Source organism: Coturnix japonica, chromosome 1, assembly GCF_001577835.2.
Source record: "Coturnix japonica isolate 7356 chromosome 1, Coturnix japonica 2.1, whole genome shotgun sequence".
NCBI classification, from domain to species: Eukaryota; Metazoa; Chordata; class Aves; order Galliformes; family Phasianidae; genus Coturnix; species Coturnix japonica.
Window position 1 is genome coordinate 111,005,484 of NC_029516.1, and position 12,916 is coordinate 111,018,399.

General features: G+C 41.8%; 1 long non-coding RNA gene across 1 annotated transcript in view; it reads left to right on the top strand.

The window, feature by feature from the left end:
- The window catches only part of LOC107305692, a 30,515-nt gene extending 20,325 nt beyond the window's left edge, over positions 1 to 10,190 (top strand). The window contains exon 4 of the long non-coding RNA XR_004305550.1: positions 8,084 to 10,190. This is a non-coding gene — a long non-coding RNA (uncharacterized LOC107305692). The remainder of the gene's footprint in view (positions 1 to 8,083) is intronic.
- The last annotated feature ends 2,726 nt before the right edge of the window (positions 10,191 to 12,916 follow it).

Genomic DNA, 12,916 nt, shown 5'->3' on the forward strand with positions numbered 1-12,916 from the left:
GGAAAAGCAGCCACATTTTAAGTGACCTTGTGAGGCTTGCTCCTAGAGAGTTAAGATATTGCCTTACAAGAACTGGAGCTGATCTGGGGATTTCTTTAGCAGCTGCTTGTTTAAAAATCAGCCATTGTCCTTCCTTAATCTGAATTCAGATCAAGCCAGCTAGTAATGTTTCTGCTACCCTCATTAGATGCCTTATTTTTATTCCTTTCTAGCAAGGTGACACATACAATTAATATAGGTTCTTAACACTGCCTTAAGCCGTGTTAACCCTCTTAACCCTCACTAAAATGTGAAGAGCACAGGATTTCTTTATGGAGCACACCAAGCAAGGGATTCTTGCACTGCCTTGCTACAGGTGTGAAGAGAAGCTGTGTGAATTTCAACAGCTGCAAGACCTTTTTAAATGAAAGTTTTCTCACCTGTCTTTTTCTTCAGATTCCCATACCTCTTCACAGCTATTTCTGAAAACAAATCAGTAGGTGCTGCTGAGCCTGAGTCTGTGGAGAGCTGTGGTTGCTTGCCTGTGAGTTTCACTCATTAATTTGAACAGAAGACAGCTGTAATTTTCAACCTAGCTTAGATTCAGACCAATGTCATCACAATGAATTGTATGATATTGCTTTAAAATTAATGATTGTTAAAGGTTTTGCGTTGTTTGTTTTTTGTTTCATTTTGTTTCCCATAGCAGGTTTCATTGCTTTTCTATGTACAATAACTTAAGACCAGATCAATAAACTGTGCATGTACAACCATTCCCATTTCAGCACAGAACATAACCTAGCCTGAACTTTAAGATTATTAATTCTAAAGGAAAATATGTGTTTGCTTCAAATACCACTGCTGGGATGGCAATGGGAGGAGGGTGATTGTGTTCACTGTTTGTAATTGAGTCCATCCCAATTGAAAAGTAATTTTGATTTATATACTCTATTGAATATCAAATTAACTCTCAAACTTCTCTTCCCCTTCTGCCTCTACCTGTGTTTGTGCATTCTAAGTCAGGCTGCTGTTTCCTTCCATACCATTTCTTCTCACAAGAAAAAACACTGCCAGGCCAAATTTGGGTTCCCTCCCTGCTATAAAGCCTCTCTACTTGTGCAAGGAGACTCTGCCTGAGAATCTGAAAACTGTGATAATGTAGGGCAGGACAAGATATATTTTTGCTGGTTATGAGATGAGAAGGTATAAGTCTGATCCAACACCAGATGTGAATTGTCTAAGACTATATAGAATATGTATTCTGTTGTAGAAAGAACTAAAAATAAGGCATTACCACACAGTGGTCTTTGTGAAGAAATAGTTGCATTGCATCCCTAGTAAGAAGTGGTGAACTCTAAGCATAAAGCAGAATAAATTTCTCTGAGGGAAGCAAATAGAAGCTGTGATTTCAAAGCTGTGAATGGAGATGTGTGTGCATAAAGAGATACTGTATGTGTAAGATATATGCTTCATATCAATGATAGTTGTGGTCGTATCTTTCATTTGGGACAAGGCAGAAGAATGATGACACTTCATATTCACTTCACTTTTCTTAGGCAGTGGGACTGTGACTCTGAATCTCAAGACCCTCCCCAAACCAAAATGCCCACTGAACTAAGAACAGAAAGAAGTGTGTGCTGACAGGCCCCATTTGCCCTACTTTCTGCGTATGGGGTCACCTTAACGTTCTGTCCCCTTAAATGGTTCAGCCTGTCCTGAGACATGAGTTAGCAAAGCTTAGCATTAGCTCCCTGTGGACACTTCATCCAGGCTGGTTGAGTCAGATGATCTTGAAATACAGAGTGGTGCAAAAAGCCCTTTCTCCAAGCTGCGGATTTCTTTACTCCTAAAGAAACCTGGCTAAGAGGACTGAGACAGTGTATGCTCTGTATCAGTTAGGCTGAGGATGGGGCCCTTGATCTCATATGAAACCAAACCTGACATTAAACTCTAAATCCAAGCTCAGTTTTGGACTTTAGATGCTGATGTAACTTTCACTTCTCTATTCTGTGTATATGTAGCATTAAATATACTTATTGCACTCATTAGCATTTTCAAAACAGATGTATTAGGTGCTTTCTTCATGTTGGCTTTTTAAAGCAGAACCAAAACAATATGAAATCATGATTTATCACTTGAAATAGCCAAAAGCTGGGTGAAAGCCCAGTTTGTGGGAAGGTCATTCAATGAATGAGAGCAGAAGAATGATGACAGCACAGGAAATAACTCCATTTCACTAGTACCGACTGTGTAGTTGCCCTTAGCTGTTGACATTGGCACTGGCATTGTGCTCTCTCCTGATGGGGATCATTCAGACACAGTGTGATTTGGAGACTGGTTGAACTGGACTCTGCAGGCACTTCCAGGAAGTCCAGAGATTTTCTAGACAGTGCTCATGAGTGAGCATGCCGTCCTAATGTTTTGTCTCAGTGCTTCTGCAGAAGTGAGAGATACTGCTTAGTGAAAAGACTACAGAATAGCAACCAATGAGAATGTGGTAAGTGACATAGTCAGTAATAATAAGCCTGGTGTCAGAGGAAATAACATTGCTTGGATCTAGGGAAGGTCCCAGATGCAGTAAACTGACTGTTAGTCCGTCCATACGTATCCATCTGTGATTTGAGTGGCAAATGAAAATGATGCAATTGTCCTTTGAGTATGCTGGCTTACTTCAATGCTGTGCCAAGAGGTACTGAATCTCTTCAGATTCCACTTCTCTCTCAGCCCACCACCCTGTGCAGTCAGGTCAAGAGGAAGCATCACCAGCACTGCTTTGGGGGCTGCTGCCAACAGGACAGGACAGCAGAGCTGGGAGTTGCAAGATGCAGTGATAGATCCTGGTCTGACAGAGCTCAGTAAAGTCTTCCCCAGGAATTTCCATGGTGTAGTTTATGAGGCCCCAGTTCCCCCTTTCTGGAAGGAAATTACACAAGTCTTGGGTAGATTAGCCTCTTCCCATGGATTTTCCATGTGACAAAGGTGATCTAGGGAATAGCGTTTAGGTGACATACTACACCTACCCTCATGAATTAACATCTTATTTGAGGTCTAATTTAAAGTGTGATGTAAAAAGAAAAAGCCAAGTCAGCAGCAGTCTCTTTCTCTCTCATTGTTTTCTCTATGCTGGATACTTGTTTGACGGCAAATGCAAGTGGGGCAGCCCAGGAGAATGGGGAGAGCTGCTGCTTGAAGGGCCCAGACAGCAGCATTCCTCCAGACTCAGGATCGAGGGCTGGGGCTGGATCAGCCGAGGGCGAAAAATGTCAACATCTGTCTGTCACTGCAAGGCAAATGGCCAATTATCATTTTTTTTTCTGCCTCTCTAAGCTCCACTCGGACAAAGCTGCCGAGCTGTAGGCTTTGTTGCCTGCACCATTTCCCACCACTGCTCCACCTCTGATATGCTAATGACAAAACGAACCGTTTTGTGCAGCTGAAAAGGATCTTTGGGCATATTCACTGGGTCAGCAGTTCCAACTGCTGTGCAGGGGCTCAGCCTGCTGCAACAGAAGCCTGGTGCCAAGGAACATCCCTCCCCCATGTTCTTCCTTTAGAAAAAAAAAAAAAAAAAAAAAAAGGGAATTAACCATCTGGCTGTCTAGGTGCCCAGAAACCTACTTGAACAAATTGTGACATGATATACTTCCATTGGTAACTCTCTGGACCAGCAAGTGACAAGCTACATTGGGCTCTCCAATGCATATCCTTGCCCCACTTCTGTGCAGTTTGAGAGCTGAGAGATGATGGTCTCCTCTCTGCCTCAGAGCTCCAGCCATCTCTCAAGAGCAGAGGTGGTACAGAAATACTTCTGTGTTTATACAGATGCACTGCATTCATGAGAGCAAAAGTAACACTGACAAACAGTCTTTTGTTTAGAAAATAAACCCTGTCATACATGCAACTCTCGGCACAGAAAGCCAACTTGATGACCTAATCCTATCTATTGTGTAGTGTAGTAATGCATTTAAGTAGTAATTCTCAATCTGGTTGAAGAATAATTGCAGAGTGTTTATTGGGTGACTAGTTTCCCATTCACTGATGCTATGGAAATGCCAAGGGAAACACACTATAGGGCAGGGGAAGGCAAGGTGCTGGTAAATCTGTGACAAATGGATTTTGATGTCTTTGTATTCTATAATTAGTCACCTGAACTAAGTGTGAACTTTATGAATGACAAACCACTCCTTTTTCTCATGTTCCACTAGTACTTGCTTTCTTAAAGAAAAAGCAAGTTGGCGGGTAATTTAACTGTGAAATTTGAAGCAGTTTTTCAGGCAAGCTAATATTTATAAACACAGTAATACGCCATTATTACTTAAACCAACTTGGACACACACAAGTGCATCTACTACAGGAACCCTATAAAAAGGCCTATGACGTGAGATAGAAGCTGAATAAACAAATCAGTTAAATAGTTCAATGGCTTTGAGTCAACCCTGAGCAGAGATCTGTGTAAAGCTGGATGAATATTCCAGCCAAGAAAAAGGAGTCAGTTGTGTGTATTGTTTATGATCTACAATTCTAATATAAGCCTGTGTGGTAAACAGTGCTGTAATAGCAGCTGACCTCTGCCATAGCTTGCTTGCTTCTAATGTCCTTAGAGTCTGCTAATGGGCAGTGAGAGAGAGGCAGGGCATCCTTCTGAATCCAGAACCAACTCACTGTGAAGACTCATTTATTCCTCCACAGGAGAATTAACATGATAACTTTCCCCTTGCTTTAGAATAAGGTATTCAGATTTGTTAACTTTCATGCTGCTGCTGGAGGCACTGAATGCCTCACCTATGCCATGGTCTTACAGCTCTTTCTCGTGTTGTCACTGAGCATTACCACTGTGTATCCCCTGCAGCAGCATTCACACAGAGCCTTGGAAGAGCCATGGACCATGCATTCTGTGCTTTATGGAGCAGGACTTTTATAAAAAGCATGCACAGCATGAAGGAGGAAGCAGCTGCTGACTTGCTCTGCACACTCCTCTCCAGTTCCCGGCATATGGTGGATGGCTAAAAAAAATAGATCTGAATGGTGTGAAAATCTATTCATCCTGTATCACAGAGAATAAATTATTTATTTTTGGTCATATGCTGTGTGTTGTCCTGGCTGCACCAGCCTATGCTAGTATGAAGGAATGCTTTAGATTTGAAAGCTAAACAGAACAACTCTCTGTGCTGGCTTTTTGCATGACACAGGATATAGATTTTCATTCAAACACTTTTGTCTGAAGCATGATTTCTGATGGTGCCTGTGCCTATGAAAGAAAGCAAAACCTGACTTCTGGAAACAAACAAAGAATTCAACACAACTGTAAACAAGTATTCTGTCCCAGGTGCTAATTGCTGCTTGTGTTGGGAATCTTGCCTTTTTCATGATCTGATATTTTCTAACTTCAGCCTCCCACTTTTGGCATTTGCTGCAGTAGTGGCTGTTAAGCAGAGAAGTCAGTAATCTTCCTTGCACATAGCTGCCTGTCCTTGCCCTAAGATGGGTGCTGGGTTGTAGAGCCATGTGTTGTTCCATGGTATGTGCCTCCACCTATCAGATAGCAGCACAACCGTGTGTGAGCAGGCGGGAAATCTGTGTCCATGTTGCTACTTTCCTGTTCCACAGCTTCTCTCCTAGTTCCCAGGACCATAAAGCAACTACTTGTGGGGTCAGGAGAGCATGGGACAGTCCATCCTGCTTGGCATGTGTGGGCAGGCAGTGCTCAGGAAAGAGGGCTCCATCCTCCTTAGTTCCCTCCCATCCCCTGTAAGATGGCACCAGCTCAAGTCAACTGTAAAGCTTTTCTTTGATAAACCAGATAGATTGACTTAATTTAATCTCTTAAGCTTCTAAGAAATGAACCACTTTTGTAGCTTTCCCCCCAAACTTCTTGCAACTACCATCATCCTTTTTAAAGCCAGGGCAGATGCTATACAGTTTTGGAAGAGAAAGGTGGAAAGCAAAACCCGTAAGTTTTGTCATCAAACGTGCTTTCAAGTCTTCAGTCTCCTAAGGATTCAGATATATTGCCCACACACAATGTTCTGCCTCCAAACATGTTAGCAAGGAAAGGAGTTAATGCCATCCAATGAAATTTCCCTCCAATACAATAACAACAGCTGCCCCTTTTAAATATTATAAGCATTTCTCTTATTGCTGAATGCTAGCAGATTTGGACAAAGTCTACAATCCTATGGCTTATGCCTAATCAGAGATTATTACTTAAATGCTTTCAGAGCTATAAGCTTCCTTAGGCTTTGTTTCTCTAAAGTAAATTGGAATGGAGGAGTGTGTGTGCTTGTGCAGGACTTTGCACCTTCACAATGTACCCTAGCTTGCATGACCCCTCATTATTGTTGGACCTCGTATTTCTCCATGGTGTAAACCCAGGCTGGCACCTGTGGGTATGGTGAACCAGTCTGCTCGAGAAGAGCCACCTCCAAACCAAGACAGGGCTCACACTTTAAAGGAAGTGAGGGCAGGACTTCATCAACAGCTGTACGCTAGCAGCCATAGGGAAAGTTACACCTGTAGTTATTTCTGAAGATACTGATGAGGATATTAAACAAAGTCCAAACCTGTGGGAAGAAGAAGCTGTTTGCCGCCTGTTGTGCAGTGCTGAGCACTGTCCAGACAAAAAATAGCCTCATATGTAGCTGAGAAGCCCATTGTTTCTCACATACTGCTATTCTGGGGCTTATGTGACAGCTACAGAGATGTGCCTGACCTGTGAAAGACCTGCTTTCTCTATTTCCTCTGCAATTGCAATAGCTGATTACTGCCTCTTCACTCCCTCTACCCTTCATTATTTTTTTTCCTCCTCTCCAAAGCTTTAGCAGGGAAAAGAATGCATGCAGATATGTATATATAAATGCATGTCATAGTTTTGTAATTATTGGTATTCCACATCATAACATCATATGGAGCACAGAGAAGAACTACACGTTCCAGAGGACCTCACAGTCAGAGAAGGAAATACATCATGGAAGTGACGCTGGCTCTCTCTCTCACTGCCTGGCAGTGGGTGTGGGTGTGCTTCCAAGCCATAGTGCCTTCAATTTCAAAGTAGGCTTCTCAGTCTTCAGAAAACTCTCTATCTTATTTTACTTGATTTATTAGCCTCAATTTCAATTAGATTGTATTATATTGTGTTATCTCGCATTCCGATATCAGAGTTAGTAAAATTTCCTCCTTGGATTGTTGCCACTGCTCTGTGTGTTCCCTTGAGCCCAGCTCCCATCTCCCTACCCCTTTCCCATTTGTGAGGGTCCAGGGGGGCCATGGGCCTACTGCATCCCTGATCTAGACTGATCTAGATAACTCCATGACAATGCACATATCTGCAGATGTATATGTATACTCACATCTTTTTTTTTTTTCCATCAAGCACATCCCAAATATGGAAAATAGCTGAAATAAATTAGTAGACCTATTGACACAAAGTCACACTTCTTCTTTTTTTTTTTTTTTTTTTTTTTTTTTTCTGAAGTCAGCACCAGCAAAGAGCTAAAGCAAAACAAATAAATGCAGTCTTTATGTTTTCTCTCCTGCTTAATACAGATTGCAGGTGTATTCAAATTTTTCAACCTACTCTTGCAAATTTGAAGCAGCAGCATAGATTTGATGGTGCTGTGAAATAAAGCATAAAGCTTCAAAATAAAGATGTGTAATAGCTTCAGAAGACTGCTTTTCCTTTCATAGACTATACATAATAACAGGCTACAGTCCAATTTCCATTTTAGTGAATAGTGAGGAGTTTAGAGGAAGTGTTTATTTTAGCAACTGGGCAGATCAACATCATTTTAGTTCGAAACACAGAGACTCCAAGTTATTAATTCAGCATCAGCCCAACACCTGCCAGAGGTGTGATCTGCCCAGGGATACCTGAAACCCCTGTTGGTCTTGGCTGTGGGCACGGGACAGCTAGTGCTGAGCAAAGCAAGCCTCCTGCTTCATGGCTTTTGGAGGCTATTTAATTTGGGCTGGTTGAAAACATTCAGAAGATTAGGTTATTCCTTTTTCAATAAGCTGATCATAAGCATAACAACAAATCTAGACTCACAGAAACCTATAAGACTTCATTATTCATTCATTATTGTTCATTACTGTTATCATTTCACAGGCTTTGGACTGGATGTGAAGTTTTTGAGACCTCAGTATATCATGACTTGCAGCACATGACTTGCAGCACATGAATTGCAGCACAGCTTTTCAGCCTACACTTGTACTGGAAGAAACATTCCATGTTTATTCAGGAATGGGTCACACTGCATTTAATTCTTGATCAAATGCACAATTTGAGCAAGGGCAGAGGCTGAGGATGTGAGCCTGCTCCCACAGATCATCTTCTGTTGTAAGCTTGGCTCCTGCTCTAGGCTTCATAGAGGAGGAGTAGGAAATCCCTTCCTTCAAGCAAGGCCAGGTAGACCAGAGTCAACAAAAGGACTTTTCTTTCCATGGCATCCTGTGCCTGAGCACAAATCACTGATGAAGCTGCTGGATTTTGCCTGCATGTGGACTTTGCCAGCCCTGCCATGGGAGAAGCAGATAGGTGGAGGGCTCTGAGTTGACTTTGAGGACCAAGAACCTCTTCACCACTGCATCACGTTGTACATCCTAGTTGAGGCACTGTCTGTCCCAAGCACATTGCCAGTGGAGATTCGGCCTTGTAACTCCAATTTCACATGCTAAGTAACAAGGAATCTACCTATATCTACTCTACCTTTTGTGCTTGTCTCTTTTTTTTTTTTCTTTTTTTTTTTTTTCCAGGAGATGCCTGTTTGTGGCTTCCCACATTCAAAGAAGAAATTGCATATCTGGGCACAACATGAAATCTCTTTCTTTTGCTATGTTTATCACTCTAAATGTCAGCTGCTAAAAGAGCAGATGGCCTGGATATGTAAACTTTATTACAGGTAACAGAAGAGGGGCTGTAGCAGATGAGAACATGCAGTGCTCATGTTTTTGTAAATGGACAGCTGGTTTCTTTAAAATAGGAAGAAGAAAGGTCTGGCTTTCACTTGGAATGCTGAGATGGCCCAGAGTTTCAGATATAATTTGCACCATCAGGCACAGCATACAGTAATCCTCCATGATGATGTTTTATGCCTTGGAATCAGTTCTGCCTGTTCTGATTCTTGTCTGTGAGTAATGGGAGATGGCAGTGCCAGAGTAGAAAGGATTACCTGTGCTGTTAACTCTGCTGTATTGGCAATTCCTTCTCATCTTATCCTGTTTTCTCTTATCAAGCCTGTTTCTTTTTCTTTTGTTGGAGTAGTTTGTGGAATATAAAGGAATAACATTAACATGTTATTTCTCTGATTGTCTCCTCTGTATATGCATGCACCAGGAGTGCATGTGCTGTGTTCAAGGACTTCTAAATGTCGCACAGTTGAACCACAGCACTTCAGCCATGTGACACTTGCAAGCTGCATTCATGTGTAGCACATGCCTTCCCTTAGTGCAGAACAGATGTCATTTCCCTTGGAAGATCTCCTTCCGGATTCCTGAAAATGAAGTTGGGTAATTTTCTTTTAAGAGCTTCAGGTTAATAAGTATGTCCTCAAACTGCATGAAAGACATGAAAGGCAGCAAGTAGATGTTTCTGAGATATTGATCTTCCTTCCCTCCCAAATAAATTATGTTAAGTAGCTGCTCTTAGGGTGATAGTTTCAGTGTGAAATGCTGCAGTAGTTATGTTCCCTTTTTCTATAATAGAGAGGCCTTGCAGCTGAATCCCACACAAGACAAGGAATATCATCCTTTCTCAAGCCTGCTCAACGTTCTTGATACCTGGCATACTTATAGAAATTACAAAATACTTCCTGCAATGCTATTCAGCAGAAAATAGCAATAAAAAAAGATCATACTTATATCTCCTTTTCTGGCTGTATGTCACCTGAACTATGCTGCTGGGTGAACTGAGATGACTGTGAAAGGAAACAGTGTTCTTAAGTCGTCAGGAAAACAGGTAGAGAGACACAATTGTCATCTACTTTTAGTATAATGCTTTTTACGCCGAAAAGGAAATGTAGACTTGAGCAAGCATGAAGCAGAAAGAAAGAAATTTATCAACTAAAATGCTTGCATGACTGTTACGATGCCTGGGGAAAAAAAAGAGCCATTTTCTGACATATGAAATCAGTACTGCACCTTTAGCATATATTTCACTTTGCCTTAAAAAGAAACGAATACTGTTTTGAATTAAACGAGATGTTTGTACGATTACATACATGTGTTTCATTTGTATGAAATGAACAACAGAAAGAACTGGAGGAGAGAATGGTGGGGTTAAGTATAGTTCTGGCTGCCAATATTTATGCTTCTGGGTAATTTAGAAAAATTGGTTTTATAGTTGCTCATATAGAATTCCTTTATCTCCTGTTTAGAGAATCCTTTTGTAATGCAAGATCATAACGGGCTCTTCTTTGTCTCTCAAAACTCGGTAAAATTACAATCTACAATAAAGCTCAGACTCTTTTAGTTAAGACTTACTGCTGTGTTGAATCATGGATTTCCTTGCTGGACAGACCAGATGTGTATGTGTGAACACTGCAGAAAATACAGAAACCAGCACTATGGTGAGCTTCACTGCATGTCACTGCCTGGTGTGCAGCTACAAGTGGCTGTTTCAATACTCAGCATCTACAGGAGGTAGGGACTTGTCAAAGTTACACAGTGACAAAATGTGCATTGCTGTTTTCCTGGCATGTGAAACTCAAAACCATCAAGCAACATTGCAAATTCATCTTTTGTACGGCTTTCATTTGGCTAAGCTCTCCGAAAATGTCACAGATTAAATGAACTGATACCCTAAATTGTTTATACCAGCATGTGAATTTTTCTTTCTCTCTACTCCACTTTGCTTTATCGATTTTGTTGAGCAGGGTTACTGCAGCCCGAAGACCAGATGAGAAGTCCAGCTGCATTCCTGGATAGGGACAGCCACAGCATATAATGGAGGATGCTGAAGATGTCATTCAAGATTAAAATAACCTTAATGAATTCAGTACACAAACACTGCTAGAAGGATCATATTCTCAGCTAATAACTGCTGTTGCCAAGTTTTAAAAAGTATTCCTCCTCCACATAAAACATCTACCAAGGTGATGACCATGTTAGTTACTTGGATTGATTTAATAAGAGGCAGTGTAGGTGAGTCAGACTGTTCCCATTATGGCTCAAACTTTAAATAGCTTGCTGTAAATAATCTTTTATGCTTAACAAAAGCTTGTACAATTCCTGATAATTAATTCATCACCCACACTGACATTCAAAGGCTGAGATCTTTTCTAGTGTTGTCTAGCTCACTGCGAAGATGTGTCCAAAGAAATGACTGAAGACTGACATTTTTGAGATAACTGTTTATGTTCTCAGGGCCAAATCCATTACTTTCATAAACTTGTTGATTTCCTTCAAAGCCAGCTGAGAATTCCTCGGCACTAAAAGTTAATTAAAAATGTTACAGCAGGCCTCTGGGTTGCTTTTCAGGAGAGGAAGTCAGCTGAGCCACAAAGGTGGGTTCTGACTTGCAGGCCAGGCTGTAGCTGATAAACCAGGTGGGAAAATTGTGGGCTAAACCTGAGAATAGTTACCAACGTGCCTGCCCTGCTGTATGCCTGAACCTGTATTTGCAAGGGCAGGTACCCAGGGGGAGAAGGAAGCTGTCTCCTCCTGTAGTCTTCACCCTTCTCAGCCACAGTGTGCAAATTCTGTGCATCATGGGATGGCTCTGATCTTGCGTTCTTCCCTCTCCATTGCTGTGTCTGTAGTCTGCCCCCACCTGTCACCAAAAGCAGGTAAGCCGGCATAAAAAAAGACTACGACAAAACAAAACAAAAACCTCAAAACCATGAACATTTCCTCTCATTTCTGCTGATGTTCTTTGTAACTTCAGTGTGAGAAAAATCTGTCCAATTAGAAACGTAGATGCTGATAAGCTACGAGCTGCAGCCTGATAGCAAAGCAGCTTTAGCTGCTCTGTGGTTGTCTTTTTTTCACTGGGGAAAGGCAGATGTGAGCAGTTATAGTCACTGTCTGCCATACCTCAAGAGAGAGAATGAGATTCTTTGCAGCTACTGTGCCTTTCTGGGGGAGTGTGAAGAGTATTTACTCTATGGGGAGGGTAAATGCTGGGGAGGTGACAGACATGAGAAAGTAACATGTTGAGTACTTTCTTTGTAGAAAAAAAAAGCGAGGCATGCTACAATGGGAGGAACACATAGAAGAGCTCTGGTAGGAGAGGATCAGCCACACAGATGGACCATAAGTGGGTCATGTGCTACAGAGGAGTGAAAAGGAAGCTTGGCCTGCAGTGGGAGTGAATAAGCAGATACAGTAAGTTTATATCTGGCATTCACCTTCAGAGGAGCAAATAATTACTGACGGTGGTAACAATAGCCAAGGGTCTTAGCAACACCATTCAAATTGATGGAAGTGACAGCCATATCTGTGATGTAACTATTTGTAATTGGTGGATACTTTTGATTATGGGATGTACATGCGTTGTCACAGGATTTGTATGTAGCAGAAGGACTCCAGGTGCAGTTAGTACATGTCTTTTTGCTGTTCAGGCTGATGTTGTTCCTTGGTTGCTGACAGGGATCCAGGGAATGCCCTCCTGAGGGCTCAGAGCCAGGAAGCCTGGCCAGGACCCTGGAGAACTAAAAAGGAATCAAGCAAAACCAATACAGCAACATCCTACTGCATGTGCAGGAGGCATGAAGCCACAGCTTCGTGAAGTAAAGAATCTCATGCATCTTGGTGGGATCATTACCTGTTCAGTTTACAGCCAACAACTGCAGTAGGATCATCATGAAGCGTTTTACTTTTGAACACTTAGAAGATGCATCTGTCTTTTCCCATGGTATTGAACCGCCTCTTCTGTCTGCAGGTGCTTGCAAGCCCAGCTGCACAGACTCTTATCTTCACACCAAGCAATTTAGAAGTAATTGTG